Source organism: Mytilus galloprovincialis, chromosome 8 (genome assembly GCF_965363235.1).
Source record: "Mytilus galloprovincialis chromosome 8, xbMytGall1.hap1.1, whole genome shotgun sequence".
Lineage (NCBI taxonomy): Eukaryota > Metazoa > Mollusca > Bivalvia > Mytilida > Mytilidae > Mytilus > Mytilus galloprovincialis.
In genome coordinates, this window is record NC_134845.1 from 20,002,779 (window position 1) to 20,023,079 (window position 20,301).

General features: G+C 31.7%; 3 long non-coding RNA genes across 3 annotated transcripts; all 3 read right to left on the minus strand.

Annotated features, from left to right (window-relative positions):
* Nucleotides 1-1,623: 1,623 nt before the first annotated feature.
* Nucleotides 1,624-4,309, minus strand: LOC143043161 (uncharacterized). Its single transcript, XR_012968231.1, has 3 exons — nucleotides 4,177-4,309; nucleotides 3,371-3,519; nucleotides 1,624-2,590 (listed from the first exon to the last, which is right to left on the minus strand). It is a non-coding gene; the product is annotated as an uncharacterized LOC143043161 (long non-coding RNA).
* Nucleotides 4,310-9,712: 5,403 nt separating this feature from the next.
* LOC143043162 (uncharacterized) lies at nucleotides 9,713-11,619 on the minus strand. The gene is made up of 3 exons (XR_012968232.1): nucleotides 11,541-11,619; nucleotides 10,477-10,627; nucleotides 9,713-9,842 (listed from the first exon to the last, which is right to left on the minus strand). It is a non-coding gene; the product is annotated as an uncharacterized LOC143043162 (long non-coding RNA).
* Nucleotides 11,620-12,137: 518 nt separating this feature from the next.
* LOC143043163 (uncharacterized) lies at nucleotides 12,138-17,332 on the minus strand. The gene is made up of 3 exons (XR_012968233.1): nucleotides 17,167-17,332; nucleotides 15,829-16,068; nucleotides 12,138-12,198 (listed from the first exon to the last, which is right to left on the minus strand). It is a non-coding gene; the product is annotated as an uncharacterized LOC143043163 (long non-coding RNA).
* Between the last annotated feature and the right edge of the window lie 2,969 nt (nucleotides 17,333-20,301).

Sequence of the window (20,301 nt, forward strand, 5' to 3'; positions counted from 1 at the left end):
GATAATGATGGGTAGAATGATGATAATGTCTATGATGTAAGTTCTGAATTCGACAGTATTGTTTTTCATATTGTATAAAATAATAAAAAAAAATTGAAAACAACATGTTTGATAATTTCATGCGCCTGAAGCGCTTTTCTGGATTTACCTTCATCAGAAACGCTCAAAGCCAAACATTTGAAATCCGAGGATGTATAAGTACCGAAACCGTATATGTAAAAAATAGCTAAAATAAATAGCCAAATTCGTCTAAGTTCGTATAAGTTTCCCACTTTTTTTAATACCATGCACATTTACACTATTACATTATAACAGTTGTTGTCTATTTGTTTGATGTGTTTTATGATTTTGCCATTTTATTAGGGACTTTCCATTTTAAATTTTCCTTTGAGTTTTTACTTTTTATGCACCAGACGCCATATACCATACACTATAAACTATACATCATTCACCATACATAATGCACTTTAAACTATACACCATACATTATACACCATACACCATACACATTACTCCGTTTCACCGTACATCATTAAACCATAAATCATACACCAACCGTCATAAACAATGTACTATACATTATAAACATTCACTATACACCATTCACCATATACCTTACTCCGTTATAACATACGCCATTACCCCATACACCAAACACCTTAAACTTTTCGCATGTGTTACTCCTTACTTCGAAACACTCTTTTCGATACACTTTTTATGTTTTAAATTTCCTCCATTTTGCATGTTTTTAATCATCCACGATTTAAGAATTATAAAAAATGTTCAGTGTTTGTAAATATATTTTTCAAGAAACAAACTGTATTAAAAAATGATATTGAAGCACCTCACTTAAAATTGTATATCCTATTTTTGTGGATTATTTTACAATATTCGTAAATTGTTTACCTTTAATCTGTCCTTTTGGCCATTATTTTCATTTCTGTAAACATATATCTTACATCTAGTTTATGTCTCCATGTATGTCATTACTATTATATTGTTTGTTCATTTCAGGAGGACGGCTAATACAAATGTACCACATATACAAGTTGACTCTGGTACTAGAGGTACTGATGGGTCTGTCAGTAGTGAAGGGAGGGGAAGTGAAGATGTTTTTTTTTAATTGTAGTATTCAAATGTTAGACTAGTCGTTTTTTGTTTCAAGGGATAACTATCAAACTTCTTTCTTAGCCATCTTTTTATTTTCACACGGCATTACTCCACTCGATATAGATTGGCGGCTTGCCGAACTTTTTTTTTTGAATAAATAAATAAATGCCTCGCAACTGATTTATATATAAAAAAAAAACATTAGTTAAAAAAAAATCGCCTCAAAACAGATTAGAAGTATTTAGAAACTGAAGGTCTGTAAACGTCTGGGAAAGTTGGCTGTTTTTAATTTTATTTTTAGTCCTCTTTTAGTTATCTTTGTTATGATTTACAAATGTAAGAAACCAAAGCAGTAAACTATTTTTTTTACTTAGTGTTATCAAAGTACCTACTTTCATCGATATGTAAGTTTGAAATAACACTCAGGGATTAATCAAATGATCTTATTGAGGATGTGACATTTAAAACAAACACACAATAGTATACCTTTGTCAATAGTCATACGTCGATTAATTGAACACAAATACGGGTCCAAAAACCAAACACGAGCGCTCACACCAACTTTAAGAAAAAACAACAGCATCACTGAACTGCAACAAACATAGACGCCAACATACATAGAAACAGACTATATGATAACAACTTCCATATTCCTGACTATTCGATAACAACTGTCACATGACAATTACAAATCATGTTATATTGTATAACTATCTAGTTAATTATTTCTGTTTGTTCAATGTTCTAGGCATGTGTTTTTCGATACAAAACATAACGAGTAAATTCACGATTCTAAACATTAGAAACTACGTATTCCAATTCCTCTAAATTAACTAGCTCCTCATGAATGTGCTTAATATCAGTTTGTAATTTTTGTATTCTTTTCCGTCTTTCATTTAGTAAAAGAAAACTTAACAATTCATCTTTTCTGTCAATTCGTCGAGGGGTTATCTCCCCTTTTAGCAAGTTCGCTCTTACGATTCTGCTTTCTGTATCTTCTGCAATGCAGGTCTCAATAGACATATCTGGAGAGATTGAAGTAATTTCAATAACATCTTCACTTTCTGATTCTGGTGTTAACATTATTCTCCATTTTTGTCTAGGATTCATATCATCCAAATGTGAATAACTTACAATACTAGGAACTTGGAGGTTATCCGATATGCTAATATCATTTTCTAAGTTAGTTCTCTTAGGTTTTTTGATGTCTAATGTAAGTTGATTTCGTTGTTGAAGATTATTTGCGTTCGGCTTCTCTCTATTATGTTTTTCGGTAATTGCTTTTCGCCAAAGTGACAATCGTCTTGCAGTTGATGCTGCCGCGTTCTTTATGCTCATACGCAAAGGATTTCGTCTGTTAGCAAATGGCTGAACTATATTGCCAGAAGCAATAGTATCACTATCTGAGGAGCTACTATCTGATGAGTCGGAACCAAATCCATCAAGACTGACTTCTTCTCCGTTTACAATAATAGAACGTCTACAAAATGATACAACATGAGTTAATAATTTTACGAATCTTCTTCATTTGGTATAATCGGTTAAATTATGTAGTTAGGTCCGTGTTTCGTCTTGTTGCTGACTGAACTTAACACAAAGGAATTTATTTTATCATCAAAGACGACTGCATTCGCGCATCTTTTTATGAACACACCTAATTTGATTTTCCTTATTTCGACTTGACGACAGCAGATTACTTAAGGTATTTAACCTTTTATTTGAAATTGGAAGGATATTAATGTAATAGGAGTAAGACGTGTCACTACAAAAGCAAACCTACCACAAACCTTTCGGGAAACTGATGATGATCATATTTTAAAGGGAAGATGTCATATTTGTGTGCTCGTTCAAAGATGGGAATATGAGTATTCAATAGTAAATATATAATTCAAACCACAAATATCAAGTTAAGTGATTGATAATTGTAACACTGTTTGAAGAAGAATTACAAAAGTCGTTTTTCCCCTACAAAATATGTTGTCAACACTGTTATGCGTTCATCTCGTGGTAAATATAATGGAATTTTATACGACTGTCATACAAGTGAGTAGTGTAGCGCTAAAAAACAGATTCGATCCACCATTTTCTACATTTGAAAATGCATTTACCAAGTCAGGAAAGTGACAGTTGTCCATTCGTTTGATATTTTTTATCATTTGATTTTGCCATTTTATTAGGAAATTTCCGTTTTAAATTTTCCTTATGAGTTCAGTATTTTTGTGATTTTTCTTTTTATCATTAGTATTATGGAATTACTCACCTTCTTATTCGCCTTGTTATATCTTGGGTAGGAGATAAAGAATCAATACGAGTTTCTGGTAGGACTTTCATAAGGCCGGGCGTCATCTTAGGATAAGGTTCAAGGGGTTGTTCAAGTAATCTCTCTAGCCTTGTAATCTCTTGTTCTAGCTAGCAAAAATACAAAATGTTGCATAAAGTACTTTGTAAATAACATTTTCATACAAAAAAATATGCATACCAAGTTATACATAGAATTGAAACACATACCATTATTTACTTTTATGTTGACAAAGTTCTTTCCATTTTTCTCAATGCTTTTGTGATACTGTTTGAGTTTACATTCTACATAGACTGAATGATTATCCGTTTAGAAATGCCATGTTTTTCTTTTTCTTTTGTGTATATTGGCAATCTGTGAGATCTTTACGTATATATATTTCTTGTGTTAACATTCTGTTTGTCATAGCAAACCACCTTTTCCTCTTGAATATTTGTCATTACCGGGACTTAATGTTTTATAGCCTACATATGTAAGAAATCCCGAAAAATGTCAATTGTCACATAACTGAAGTCTCTTTGTTGTCTTTTTTATGGTGTAAATGTTAACGTTTGATAAAAAGGCTCGAATAAAATTCCTCTATGTCTATGTTAAGACGTGTAATAAATATGATTGAAGAAAATGGTTTGTATATATACGCCAACGATATCATTTGATTTCATCGTACCTTACTTTTGATCTTTAAGCATAGCTGCTGATACTAATTGTGGCATATTCTCATATAAGTAGATAACGGAACGTAAACAAGAAAGACATTCATGGCTTACTTCAATAATTTCTCTTTTATAAACTCTGTTCTGGACTTCTGCTCTGTAATATACTTCTCTTTTATCATTAACAATAAATCGTCTAGTTTTATCCTCTACTAGAATACCAGAAGAAGCTATCACTGGGGCTCCTTTTGCCATAACAATACAGTATATCTAAAGTACAACGTATTTAATTAAAATCTCGAATAAATTAAAAATCATAAATTCATTAAATAGATAATATTTGTAGTTTGACTTGGATAATGGATATTAAAAAAATGGTTGAAGCCACGATATTAGAAATCAAAAACTAGAACAAACTTTTGATTGCAGAACCATGAAAAAACTGTTATTCTATATAAATTTCTTTCTCATGCATAAAAGGAGAAATTATCGGCACATTAAAAAGTAGAGCAACTGGACAAATAGCATCACAAACATATATATCATGTATATCAATTAAACACTGGTATATGAAAAAAGAATCTTGAGAGAAAAGAATACAATTATTTAATGCTTTCATATGCATGACGTGTCCTGTAAAAGAGAGACAAAAGATACCAGAGGTACAGTCAAACTCATAAATCAAAAATAAACTGGCTAAAAATGAAACAGACAGACAAACAGACTGTAAGAGTTATAAATATCCAGATGCTTAAACGAAGTCAAACATTTAGAAAACAATATATATTTTTATTGGAGATAAACAACATTTTTTTAACTGTGTATTATTCTAAATTCGGGACGGCTTGCTTTGCTAAGAGTTTGCAAACAATTTAAAAATAGTACTTTGAGATCATTGTTATTAAGATCATGTTACAGCAGAAATACCATGCGATACAAAACTATACAAATATTTTTCTCTGTACGAACATACAACTAGGCTTTTATTGTCTACTGCGAGTGTAAAGATAGAACAGTGTAGTTCTGGCAAAAACACTGTAGATAGTAAAAATCTTGTATTATAGTTATATATGAAGATATACCATTGCACTGCAACATCAAATATGATTCTAACTCAATTGTTGTGCAAAGTGACATCGAACACTACATTGTAGAAGATTCAGCAACGAAATGTTTAGAAAATATATGTTTCATATTGCTGATAAAATAATTATGTTTTTGTAATGGAACAAAATGAACACATATAAAGTTAATTGTATGTTATTACTAAAAGTTAAATAACTCAAAACATTTTTTTTGTCAGTAAAATTACAGCCAACGTCAACCTAACGGCATACAGACTTAAATCTGACCGGTTTGTTGTTATTTGTTGATCGACCAGTAACTGGTACATATGTTATCTTTTTCTACATACATATTCAGAACAATTAAACAATCAATACGATAGGAAAAGTCAAAATAGATCGATCTGGCTGAAGGGCGGGAAATTTTAAATGCAACTGGAGAATGTGAAAAAAAAAAAGAAATATTATGTGGCATTTGAAAACTACAATTCCGACTACAATCTGTTAAATTATGGACCCTTCAAGGTGTTGTTAAAGGGTTTGTGACGGACAAACAAATATCGACACAAGAGGAAGCTAAATCGTATTCAACGTGTCCGTTCCAACCAGACGTGGCTGTGTATTTCTATCTTATGCACTGTCTAACAGAAATCTCATTTGTGAATGGTCAAACTGTAGGATCTGCAAATCAAAGGTATGACCGTATCTGTTCTTGGGATAGTGTAGTATGGTATACCATTTCTATAACAAAACTACAAAACACTAAGTCAATCTAAAGTTGATTACGATGACGATTTGATTTAAAAATATCCATACCTTTGGTACAAATAAAAGACACAGTGTGACAGTTGTTGATACAAGCAAAATTGTCGACTCTATGATGTAGGACAAAGTTGGTGACTTTGATAGTATGTTTGACATTACCACCACTGTAATTGTCATTGTAACAACATTATAAACATTCATTCCAATATACTGGGAGTCGTTTAATGCTGGAATCTTCACGTTCCGTGTCTCCCATGCCATGTAGACGCCAAATATCAGTAAGAAGCCTTTAAATGCATAAAATGATCCCAACCATTTATCCATATGGACGGATTGACAGCTTGAGGACTGATATATATACAGTATGTCTGGATCTTCGGGTGATGGCTTCAACACAATATGATACCATAATTAAAACTTGATCCATATTTGGTTCGTACGTCTTTTTTGTATCAAATAAATATCATTTATCAAGCATGATAACAAAGCACTTATCATACCTTAGAATTTGTTTTACAGCAAATATTTGATAATGATTTTGTTCTGTGAAATGATGTTGTTTGATTACTAATACAACTTAAGCAAGGACTAATTTTGGTGAGCATATTGCAAGTGTTTACTGGTCAAGACGGGAATCGTATCTTGAGTAATGCATAAAGATCAGGGGATTTTTATATTGTTGATGGAACTTGTGTTCACTCTGCTACACGTACAGTCCCTATCCAATATACCCTCATTTTCCAGTTGCAGTCCGAATTTCCCCGACCATCATCCCAGATGGCCTTTACTGTATCCACCTACCTATTTTGTTTATTGTGAACTTGTTCTCGTCCTGAATATACATGAAATATTTGCTACTGGACGTTAAGCAACCAACAATCAATCAATCAATCAATGCTACACGTACACTGACTGTGTAGCAAGTCATTTGTGTGAATTATGCTTTATAAACGGTTATATTCACCCCAGTACTCGGTAAACACTGTATTATAGATGTTATTTGTTCTTGATATTTTGTCAAATAAATACATACTTCTGTATATTTTGTTAACAATTATGGTCAATTATATGTATCGTATTTATGCGAGATATGCCACACCTTATGTTTGTTTTCATATGCATTTATTCTTAAGCCAGATAGATGGCACCCAATAGAGTATCAATTGTACGCTTATTGATGCATACGTTTGTATATAAATAATTTGTTTCAAAACAACGATAATCATGTTTTTTTTAGTTGAAAGTGTTCATCCTTCGGAGAAATCGGATTAACATCCACCGTGACTGTATTTGTTTTTTTTTGTTTTGCGTTTGCGATTGCCTATTAATGTTGTCATGTTGCTGTACCAAGTGGATGTTTTTAAGATTTCTTTCAAAATTGTTTTATTTTGTAAAACTACCTCTGTTGTCAAGTTTGATATCTGTCGTTGCATAGGGTCTACACATACCCACAACACCATCATCGCACAATCAACAAATAGCAAGGCGAATATGATTATAATCAACTGTTTGTCCTGTAACAACTGAAATCACAATAATGGACCTCACTAGGACAGTGCGTTAGGTTATTGGGTACATCTTTACTTTAGAAAAATAACAAGATATATACATTTATGACAGATATTAAGTATGAGTGTTATTTATTGACGATAAAAGTGAATCATCTGGTAAAAACAGGTATGTACTAATTAAACTACTGAAAACATGTACAAAAACCATGTACTTGTGCAAAACTACCACTTGTCAAAAAGATATATACAAATTGGCTTACATTTTAAAAACTAGAATGTGTCCACAGTACATGGATGACAAACTCGCACTGTGTTTAGTGTACCGTGCAATATGAATAAAACTCTAATTGGCATTTGCGCTATAAATGTCATATCATAGGGAACATGTGTATTAAGTTTTAAAATGATTGAAATTCAACTTCATCAAAAAATACCTTGATTAACAACTTTAGCCTGAAGCGGGACGGACGGACGAAAGAACGAAAAAAAAACCAACACAAATGCCCCTCTACTTTTGTAGGTGGGGCATAAAAAGTTTAAACGGGTTTTTAGTAGTATCTGAATGTACAAAATATAAAAAATATGACTACAAATTATAAAGCAGTATTTCATGACTATAATTCCCTTTAAAGATATAGTAAGCATTTCTTTTGAAAGTATAATACACAAAGTTAATTTAAATACCAAACTTGATACGTTCGCAATATGGAAATAGAATAGGATTAGTGCAGCCCGCCTTCCGGAAAAAATATACATATAAATTAATTTCAAGTACGATATTATTTATAAATATTCGATCGCAGGTCGTATTTCCCTAAGCTTTCGTTTTAATAAAGTTTCCCATGTTTGATCCCAAACCTGTCTGGTTTCCTCGGATATCCTTTTTAATTTGTTAGTGCACTGACCTCCAAATTTATATTTGCATTACTTAGTTTATTTTCACGATGATTGTATAATTTCAGTTCTTATTTTTCCTTAAGTCTAAATACAAACATCTCCTTATTTTATATCTTAGAAATTGGAAGTAATAATGATCTGATAATAATTTTCATAACGAAACCTACTTTACTTTTAATTAATCCGCTGTGTGCCCTTGTAAAAATCTGATGTACACGATAGGTTTTGGTAAACATTGATCCAAATGCTAATGAAAATCCTGCTGCAAACATAAATGAACGCATCTGAAAGTATAAATAAAGAATTAAAAATGAAAACGTATAAAAAATATCTTTATTTGGAGTTTTTGTCCCATGCGCGATCTCAATTTTTGTGTGCTGCCAGTCACTTTGAGAACCATTCGACTTGTAACTCATACTGGCATATTTTGGGTGATTCATTAGCATTTTGAATGTATTTCATAAGTGAAATTGTTCAAATGTATTTATGTTACAAATCTATCTCGCGATGTTAACGGACGAATGTGTAAACATAAGTAGATAAACTATAGTCGTCCCACTGTCTATATCACGTTGCTCAGCTCTAAATAAAATTGCATATATCGGCTTTGTGACGTCCAATACGTTGACCCGGACATGTCAGCGACGTCATAATGTTTGAACCGACGTCGATAAGTTTGACCAGAATCAAGTCAACTTCCGGTTGCTGGTGAATCTAAGAAAACACTTCCATAATATATCCAACTAAATGTTAGTTAATTACAACATTTAGTTGGATATATCATAATTTATAAATGTATGTATTACAAAATTTATTATATACTACTAACGGTTAACGAGGCCGGGATAAGGCATCGATATTTGATGCATCCACTAAAAAAAGTCAAAACGATCAATAAAATATGATTTACTTAAAAAAAAAAACCCCCAAAAAAAAACAAAAAACAAAAAAAAAAAAAAAAAAAAAACACAACACTTCCAATAGGCGCAAATAAAGCACGATAGATCGGATATTAGGTTATCTGTATATTGATATTGTAAAATACTAGCTGCTCGACATAAATTGAAGGCTTTGTAATCTCGTTCGCTGCACTCACTCGACAAAAAACTTCATATTGTGACTTGCAGCTGATATTTTTCAATGTTAAGATGCAGACAAATAAAAATTTGGCCAATTATATTTTGCATAAAGAAAAGCCGACAGCTGTTTATCGATGTTCAGATGTTGCAAATCGACATGTCAGTGGCAAAACCAAAGAAAACAAACAAAAACTTAGGGGAGTACACAAACTCCAAAAAGAGAGAGACCGTTTTGAAACGCGCGTCTGGCATAAAAACATATTTTAATCCAAATATATAATGAGTTTATTTGAATATAATAATTATAAATAATATAATTTCCTGTGGTTACCGTGCAGAAAACAGGATAATTTTTCTGTTGCAGGCGGTTATCATCAAGACCTAATAGTAAAATCCCACTATACACCAAAATACATCCAAACACGGCAAGGTTATTCAGTTTAGGACTGGAAAGTTTGATGTACCTGAAATGTCAAATAGAAACATCGCTTTTTTTTTAAATCCAATCATGCAGTATTTATTTTATATGCAACTCATACTTTGTCTTATATCAATTCTAGAATAATGCTATAATGATAATAATGTAAACCATTAAAAGAGGGACGAAAGATACCAAAGGGACAGTCAAACTCATAAATCTAAAACAAACTGACAACGCCATGGCTAAAAATGAAAAAGACAAACAGAAAAACAATAGTACACATGACACAACATAGAAAACTAAAGAATAAACAACACGAACCCCACCAAAAACTAGGGGTGATCTCCGGAAGGGTAAGCAGATCCTGCTCCACATGTGGCACCCGTCGTGTTGCTTATGTGATTACAAATCCGGTAAATAGTCTTAATTCGGTAGGTCACATTCATGAAAGGGAAGGGGATTGTAGTTACGACGTAAGGAACATATCCGATATCATTTGTGAAACGGTTATTCCATTAAGTCACATTACTCCAGTACATCAATGTACAATACTCAATTTCAATGTATTTTACCATTATATCAACCAAACACACGTTTTCTTATGATTAAATGGCCAAATAAAAATTCCATTAACAAAAAAAAAATGAAATCGTTAAGCTTGTTAATCATGTTTATACCTTAGTTTACGGTAATGATAGTTGAATCGCAGAAAACAAACGGAAAAGATAATTCCTGTCAGCGAGACACATACTATGGCGTAAAATGCATGATCATTTATCCCTCTCTGTCGAATGATGAACAGAACTTTATCTCTAGGAAATCTGTTTCCTGAAATAAATGCAAATGATGAACATGCGAACTTTTCATATTTGTCAGATAAAGCTTTTACGTCCGCTCACGTTATAACATTTGTAAATCAATCATTTACCGTTTGTTTTTTGTTTGCTTTTTAGGACATTTTATTGATAGTTTTGATATAAGTGTGTTTCTGAACTAAGTAATGACAACAATGATAAACGGAGAAGTAACAAGATTTGCTTTAAGAAAATGCTTTATATTTAACATTTGTCTAGTAACTTGAGATCTTAGACCGGTTATTCTTGAAACAAGAAGTAGTCGCTTGGAATGTTGGTTTCATGTAGTGTCGATTTCCTCTTAAGGTGTAATACCACCATTGATTTTCTCCTATTAGTCTTTGTTAAATTTGCACTTTTCAAACAAAATGTGCAGAATTTATCTTTGCTTCAAATAAAGAAATACTTGGCATGAGTAAAGTTGTATGCTTTCCAGTACTATAGAAAAAAAAATCACATATTTCATAGCATATTAGAAAATAACCATCATTGGAAGTTAACCAATCAAATGTCTCCCCTAATTTTATCTGTGTACAAGGTTTAGTCACCATGTAACCTGAAGATTTCAATATATTCTATAGAAATCCCAAATAAAAAATAATGGTGTTTTGAAATACCCAAGACATATGTTTATGACACAGAAATGTTTTACTGAGATAAAATGTTGGATTGATAACCTACAACTGTCAAATTCAAGGGAATCTTTTTTTTTACCAACTTTCGTATACAACCGGATGTGACGTACCATGATTTGGTGCATCGCTATTTTCACAAATCTTGTTCTCTAATGTATTATAGTGGATTTGAAAAATGAAATTCAATATACACCAGTCCTTTAAACGCAAATTTGCATCACTTTTTTAAAATTTACAGAATCTTATATTTACCTTTCCACAGAATATTGTCGCATAGGGAACAATTGAAGTTCAAAATTCGATTTTCAGGGTCGTACATAGCAACTGTTTTCATTCTTCCGACTACAACAAAAAATGAATATCAATATTGACAAAATGATGGAAATACCAGTAGTCAGCACTTTTTGTGCTGACATGAATTATCATTGATATGGTTATATTTATAAATTTACTGTTTACAAATTTCGGAATTTTTTGAAATACTAAGGATTTTCTACCTCAGGAATAGATTACCTTAGCTGTATTTGGCAAAACTTTTAGGAATTTTGGTCCTCAATGCTCTTCAACTTCGTACTTTATTTGAGCTTTTTAACTTTTTTGGATTCCAGCGTCACTGATGAGTCTTTTGTAGACGAACGCGCGTCTGGCGTATATACTAAATTTAGTCCTGGTATCTATGATGAGTTTATTATCAATCATTATTGTTTAGTTGTTCATTAATAAAATTTGTAAACGGATACTGATAAGAAAAGTGAAGTGAAAAATCAAAATAATTTCACAAGTGTTAAAACTTCGATGAAGATCTAAAGCTTCATAAAAAACATGACGATATTAAAATAGAACGAATACCTTGATTTTGTGAGACAACCGATATACCTCGTCTGTCTGGGCCTTGAAATGATATTGGTCCCTGCAATCAAAATAAACAAAATGTATCTATAGTTCTCTTTTAAAAGGACGATATTTTTCAATTAATAAAGTGGTAACTTAATTTGAGTTTCATTTTAAATTCTAAGAAAGAATATATATATATATATATATATATATATATATATATATATATATATATATATTATATACAACTCGTCTAAACATCAACCCAACATTGTTGGGTTGATGTTTAGACGAGTTGTATATACATTATGTACACAGCCATGTATCACCATCATTGATGGCGATCCGATGGATACATCTGTTGTAGAGTTGTCACTGACTCAGACGTATATATATATATATACAATAAAACAATACAGTTTGACTCGATTTCCACGAAGTTGTACAGTTATAGACTTTATTTCTATGAAGCAGTACATGCCCCAATCACAAGCGGTATCATCAGCATTATTTCAAACAATTACATTCAAAAGGATATAGGAGAGAACCTATTGTAACTCTTTTCAAGCCCACTTTAAATATATAAAAGTAAACAATGAGAACTGCCGTTATTACTTAACATTTCACACAAAAAAAAGAAGTATTGAGTTTTTCATTATAAATGTGAATTAGGATTATACTTTTTTCTTCAAAATTTTAACTTCAACGAAGTAGTATGAAAACGTTCTACGTATATTGTCTAACCACCTTCCTGAACCTTTTTCTGTACAACAGATCAAAACATTCCAAACTAATTCCGCCCACTCGTTTGTCTTGCTTCAGAGTGATTTTTATTATTTAGTGATGAAAAACAAGATAAATCAGAGTCTAAGAATCAAAAGTGTCACAGATTATTTGTGGTTGCTTACATCTAATTGAATAGACAAACAATAATGTAACCATTTAACAGAAGTAATATCTATCGGGGCAAAGTGAATTGTATGGAACACTATAAATCATTTCAGTTGTCAATATATTTTATTTATGACACTCCGATGTTATCAAAGGGAGACAAATGTGGTTTGCTATGATCATCACAGCTAATGAACTAGAAACTGTATGCCACTTTGTGGTGATGTATAGTTGATTGATAGATATTTTGTCTGTAAAATTTGAAGTATTATACTTGTTGATTCTTCAAACTGCATTCATAAACATTACAAGATAATATAAGTTGTATCGCTGAATATATTATTTTTGAATTTAGCCTTTTGATACAATTTGTTTATCGACCCATTGTATCGTATTTCGTTCCATTTTTATTATGGTTTTATGGGAGATTTTAATTAAATCTGTTCACGCTTACATAACCCTTGAATCTTAGCTGTGTCATTGTATTGTAAGGTCGAGTTGTTTTTGTTTTGTTTTGCTTTTTTTTTTTTTTTTTTTAATTTTCTGCGAAATATCCGAATTGTTTTCATTTACAACCTCTATGGTAGTACAGCTAAGGACTATCAGTTCAATCAATCCAATCGACATAGTAGTGGCATGATTGAGGTACCACATTTCAGTTGGTTAATTGCTTTTCATAATTATTGGCCTCGACTTAATATAATGAAGATTTATTTCAGTAATTTTTCTAAAACGGTGCAAAACAAGAAAGATATATTGGCCATTAACCAATTACAAACTCATTGACAACGTAACTACAGTCTACTAGTCTGTTACATAATGTATACATCAATTCTGTACAGTCACATACATGATCTGTAATCGATATATCAAGTACTGTTGAGAAATGGTCATTTAATTTGTAATCACGAAATCTTCATGGAAACTAATTGTATAAGTGATAATTGATTATTACTGGACTTTTTGCCAACACACCTTTCTTAGACCAAATGTGTACAAGAAATATAACAAGGATCAGACAGATGGAGTTTGGGCACATGTCACGATCAAAACTAATAATAATTTGTATGTAACGGTATGAATTACTTATTTTTCATTAATATTTATACTGATTTTGAATGTCAAAAAAAGCAAACCCATCATTTCTATTGAAAATGTGTAAAGTAAGGGTAAACAGTATAATAAATATCCATCACACGGATTCCAAACATGAAATGCTGAAGTGTCCATTCCCGATTATGACATTAAAACTCATTGTGGATCCACAGGGCGGGTGATGCTAGCGTAGCAGGAGACGCACCATATATCAATTCTTTTAGAGTTCAGCCGATTTTCTCAGATTTTGTATATCACTTTAATTTGTGTCTTTTCAATCAATTTCTGCAATTTCAACATTTATTAACTACTGTTTTTTGCTTGACTTGAGCCAGGAGGGTAGCTGCCGTTAGATACTATAGGCATGTGCCTACACATTATTAATCGATTTTTTTTTATTCTACACTTTTCTTACTCTTTACGGCCTTAATCATCTGACTTTTAAATTCCTTCCCCATCCATTTCGAGATACACGAGAAGTCATCACAACTCTATATTCATCGTGTCAAATGACACTGTATATAAATATCTAGTATGTCCTGATTATTGTTGATGATTGAAGAAGTTTGAAAGAATAATTTATGTGCAGACAGTAATTAAGTTAACTGTATTTTAACTATAGAGATCGAGTCAGACATTTACCAGTAATTGAATTCAGTTGTGAAAAAATGTCAGAACCCAAAGAAAAACCCAAAATAAAAAATAGAACTATAGACGAAATGTTTAAGAAAATAAGAGAAAATGAATCTCCAGAAAGTCAAAATGAAACGCCGCTGGACTATCAAACAAATCCCGGAAAGTGACGAAAAAGAAGAAACAGTTGTAATGGATTAGAGTCAGACTGACTTAGGTGAAACAAGGACAGTCAGCTACGTCCGATTTGACGCCTACTACATGTAGCTCCAGTTCAAATTTCACTCTAAGTCTAAACAGCAAATACGAACCTCCATACCTTGACATTACTAAATTATTTGATATAGATGACTTAATAAAACAAAAACTGTTGTCTACAAAGTGGAATGAGTCTCCCTCATTTAAAGTCCCAAGCAGGTAAGTGCATAAATCAATATATAATAAAATATATAATTTGATAAATTAAATTTGTGTTGAATTCAGGTATGAGCAGTAATTGGTGTTTTAAAAAAAGACAGCAAGAAAATTTACAAAATAACTTAATTTGTGTCATTTTAGAAAAACAAATTTGCATACACAGCATTGTGTGCACGTTCATCATTCGTTGCCGTTTGTCATTGATTTTTCCGTATTTTTTCTTTGGGGATTTAGATGTTGTTAGTTTGCACCTGTCCAAAGTCAGGAACCTGATGTGCAGTGGTTGTCGTTTGTTGATATGGTTTATAATTGTTTCTCTTTATTTTATATGGAGTAGACCGTAGATTTTCTGTCTGAATGGTTTTACACTAGTCATTGTTGGGGCCCTTCATAGCTTGTTGTTCGGTGTAAGCCACAGCTCCATGTTGAAGACCGTACTTAGACCTATACTGATTTTTCTTTTACAAATTGTGACTGATATGGATAGTTGTCTCATTGGCACTCATATCACATCTTATATCTATATACAATAGTATCATCAAAAGGTTAAGATATATGTAAAAAAAAAGTAGACACCGTTCTCAAAACTAAACCATGACAGGACGGTTATTAACAGGGTCTTGAATATGTTCCAATACTTTTAATTGTTGTTCAACTTCTTTAAACTTACCGATAGACCATCAAAACTCAAATTCTGCATAACACGTCGCAGATCTGCCATAATATATTCTCCATCATCATAATCAAATTGTGAGATGTTATGTGATGAGCTATTTTCTTTCCAGTGTCGTAAAGTTTCTTTGATGGTTAACGCCATGGTCCAAACTGTATCATAGGCACTGGTAGCATATGGACTGAGAGGCACTGTACCATTTATACTTTTGTAATCTGTCAGAAATTTATCTGCCGTCTATAGTTTTTATAATAAAAATAAAAATAAAAATAAAATTAAAATTATATGTTCACAGAAATTCAATTTCGAAACTAAACAAGGGCAATTAACAATCATAAAGTTTGATGATATTAGGTAGAAAAAAGAAGATGCTGTATGAATTCCAATACGACAACTCCTCATCTAAATAAATAAGCCCTGTATATTTAGTATTTACGCTTTAGTGTATACTTAACTAAATCCACGATTTGAAATTTTTTTTTTTTTATCTAATGGTAAACAATATCTTCACGAGTTGGTTGACCGTTATGGAATAACCGTTTCACAAATGATATCGGATATGTTCCTTACGTCGTAACTACAATCCCTTTCCCTTTCATGAATGTGACCTACCGAATTAGACTATTTACCGGATTTGTTATCACATAAGCAACACGACGGGTGCCGCATGTGGAGCAGGATCTGCTTACCCTTCCGGAGCACCTGAGATCACCCCTTGTTTTTTGGTGGGGTTCGTGTTGTTTATTCTTTAGTTTTCTATGTTGTGTCGTGTGTGCTGTTGTTTGTTTGTCTTTTTCATTTTTAGCCATGGCGTTGTAAGTTTGTTTTAGATTTATGAGTTTGACTGTCCCTTTGGTATCTTTCGTCCCTCTTTTAATGGTTTACATTATTATCATTATAGCATTATTCTAGAAATGATATAAGACAAAGTATGTCTTGTATTGTGATATTTAGGTACATTGCAAATACTTTGTCTGGTATGTGGCAGTAAAATATGTCCTCTTTTTGAGACAAACCTATCATTTATTTCACTTTTTTACTAATAAGACTTAAAAGGGTTAACATACATGTAGTAGAATGAGGTTCAATAATACCATCAGATAAATTTAGATTTAAATTTAAATTAAAAAAAATCTTTTAGAATAGAAAATTTTTAATCAACCTGAAATCCAATGCATATGGCTCGTTTCTATAAATGTCAATTCTCCTTTGTAATTTTCAGATTTCCGAGAAAGGAAAAAGTAAAAAGAAAAGTAAAATTAGGGAAAAAAACGGAAAAAAGAGGCTCATTTTAAATTATTGAGCTATGTACTGATTTTGTTTTATATTACTCACAATGTTTGAAACAGACATTTGGTTATTATTGAATGTATTCAAGCTTGTAACAATGAAATATCCCTCTGTCGCTAGCTGCAACTCGGCTACGGTACATTCAGTATCATTTGAGGCTTCCCACCATCTTTCAACGGTCTCTTTTATCAGTATCCATACAAAACGGGAACCAAACATACCATGCTTGTACGCCTAAACATATTTAAACACACATTTACTTTTTTCTGTATTGAATAGAATGGTATAATTCAAAACGGAAAGTCCCTAAATAAATTGCAAAATCATATGATAAAACACATCAAACGAATGGACAACTATCATATTCCTGAGTTGGTACATGCATTTTCAAATATATTAACAACAGGAACACGAACCCCACCAACAAGTGGGGTTGATTTCATGTTCTCCGGAAGGATAAGCAGATCTCGCTCCACATATGGCACATGTCATGTTGTTCAAGTTATTACAAAGCCTGTGAATATCTAATTCGGTGGGTCACATTCGTGAAAAGGGAATGGGATTGTATTTATGACATAAGGAACATATCCGATATCATCTGTATAACACAATTTGAAACTGAAATCATCTTTTTTTGTTTCACACGCAAAACCTATTTAAAAAAAAAACAGAAACCTACAATTTAATTTCCTTAATGCACCGTTTTGTACATTATCTGTAATCATACCACTGGTCTCGACAGCTTTGAAGTACTAAAGCTAAGCGAAAAACGCTATTTCATAGCTAGTATGGTTTCGGCTCTCATTCAGAGTTCAAGATCATAATGTGACCTGTTTGATTTAAAGTTGCTATCATCAGAATCATTTACAGTTTATACTAGTCGAAAGCCTTTCAATTAGTTTTGAGAACGCAACTATAACGAGTGTAATATATTTTTGTTTTCAATTACAGTATTAACATATGGATTCATTGTTATTATTTTCGCCTAGCGTCTTTTGTTGTTTGGAAAGGAACATTTTCTCAGCTTTCTTGTGATCTAACGAGATTTTAATAGTAAAATAAACAATATTTGATACACACAAACGTTTACAAGTAATTTCATATTAATCTAACCTGACAGAAAACCTTTCGAGCTGCAACTTCAGAAAAACCTCCAATTATGATTCGAATATCCGCTCGCTAGAAAAAAAAGGTAGAAGTGTGTTTGATGTACCATATTTGTCTTATTCTTTTATCGGCATTGTTCATTGGTAAAATAGTTATCATTGTACTTTAATTTCAGACCGTATGAGTATTTTGACCGTACGCGTACGGTCTGGACGGTCTGACTAATATTAAGAACTTGGTCAAGTTTATTAGATACAAATGAATATTACAGATCAACATAACTTAACTCTCAAATTAATATAAAAAAGTTCGATTGTAATTGAAATTATAATTTTATATTCTAAAAAAAAAATCACACTAATCAACTCTGTTAAATCAATCTCTTGTATTTAGCATATCGATCAGTTGTACATCATTGAATTATGATCACTGAAATTGAAGATGTCTGAAGTAAGCATAATATGGGAGGACAGTTATTTTAGAATGTTTAGCAACTTTACAAAAATAAATGCAAATGCAAAGGAACATGCATAAACTGCAAAAATCTACATTTTTAAATGTGAAAAATACATGTATTACGTTATTTGTTGTAACAAGTGTCACCTTGGGCGAGTGTACCAAAATAGGATTCAGATATACATTTGTACAATTAAACTAATGTTTAATTTTAATTGTTCGTTTGTTCAGTTTATCCATCTAATTGTAATAATAACAATTTGTAAAACTAAAAATAAAAAAATGTGATAAATTGTTTAAATATAACCCATATTATTCAATTACATGTATGGTCAGCTCGTACTGGACCAGACGCGTATACACATACCGTCCGACCATACGCGTACGGTCCAAATACTCATATGGTCTGGAACATATACATACTCTTCAACAAATGGATCGAGTGATGTTTATCAACTTACAAGTAACCAAATTGACAAATGGTTCTGAAATAATGCTTGTCATGTACCATTGTACAAAACGGAAACGGGAGTAAATATATTTTTTTTTATTGAGAGCCTCACTATTGAGAGCCCTAGACAGAATAGCATTCGCGTCTTAACGGAATGCGTTTTTAATAATTTAAATCAAATTGATTTTAAACTGAATACTCACTGTTAAAATTGACCAGATAAAGACGATTATGAATGACTATATGTAGCTAGCTTCTGAATGGCTATTCATATGGACTAAGTTACAGTCCACACAACATCAATACCAATTAAGTGCTTGCTCTAGTTTATTCGAAATCACAAAGGTTTGATCGATTTTAGAAAGAAGAAATAAACGTGTTCTTGACACACTTTACTTTTCTCATTTGCGAATTTGTGCAGACATTTATTAATGCATGCAGCTTAACCATATGTTTTTAGTTTGTCTCTTGCAAATTTGATCACAGTTAATTGAGAATTTAAAAAAAAATAAAAAAAAAATACCTGAAGTTCTAGGATTTTTGATGATATTTCGGTTTCTTTGGTGTTGAATGAAACTGATCTTTTGATTGTTATTTTATTCTCCTCTAATATTTTTGCAAGTCCATCAATAGCCTGAAAACAAAATAAAAATAAGGAAATTTGTCAATGAGACAATTATCCACCAGGATCAAAGAAAAATAATACTGCATCATGGCCGACAAATAATGAACAGAATCAGAAATCCTAGTCTTCAAACCTCGTATAGAAAGTAAAAAAGATGTTCTACACAAAATAAACTAAATACGAGATAAAACTCAGCATTTCTTTTACAATTTTGCAACCACTGCATTTTTTATACAAGTAAACAATCTGTTGTACCTTAGCTGAATCATATAAACTTACCAGATCAATAGAAATACCCTATATGAAATAAGAGATATTTTGATAAACATATGTAATATCAGATTTTGGAAAAGGGAGGGGGTATTGTCATGCTTGAATTAAATGTAATATAAAGTTTCAAATGTCACTGTGTTGATTATTGCTTTCAATGTATGTAAATGCTTAAGACAGTAGATATGTTAAGAAAGGAAAAAGTTCAAAAAGACAATCAACAGTCAATGTAACTTTATATATAAAAGCAAAACTTTAATTTGTTGTTGTC